Source organism: Egretta garzetta, unplaced genomic scaffold, assembly GCF_000687185.1.
Source record: "Egretta garzetta isolate BGI_Z169 unplaced genomic scaffold, ASM68718v1 scaffold567, whole genome shotgun sequence".
Lineage (NCBI taxonomy): Eukaryota > Metazoa > Chordata > Aves > Pelecaniformes > Ardeidae > Egretta > Egretta garzetta.
Window position 1 is genome coordinate 108,923 of NW_009260348.1, and position 297 is coordinate 109,219.

Below are 297 nucleotides of genomic sequence, written 5' to 3' on the forward strand. Positions count from 1 at the left end.
CCGTTTGCCTGGGGGAGCCGAAACGTGGCGAATGGATTTGGCGTTGGCAGCCGGAGAGAGGAGCGAATCTCGCTGCCTCTGTGCCCACGCGAGGACCCAGCCAGCCCCTTCCCGGAGCCACAAGAGGGGCCCGGAATGGCTCCTTCCCCTCCCTGCTCCATGATGCCTTTGGGGCCTCGATGCCGGTGGGTTGCTGGTGGGATCGAGCAGAAGATGAGGTGGCGTTTCCCCGCCTCGTGCTGCTCCGGCGCACCCGAGCTCAGGCAGGAGGTGGGAGCTGCCGGGCTGCCTCCGTCC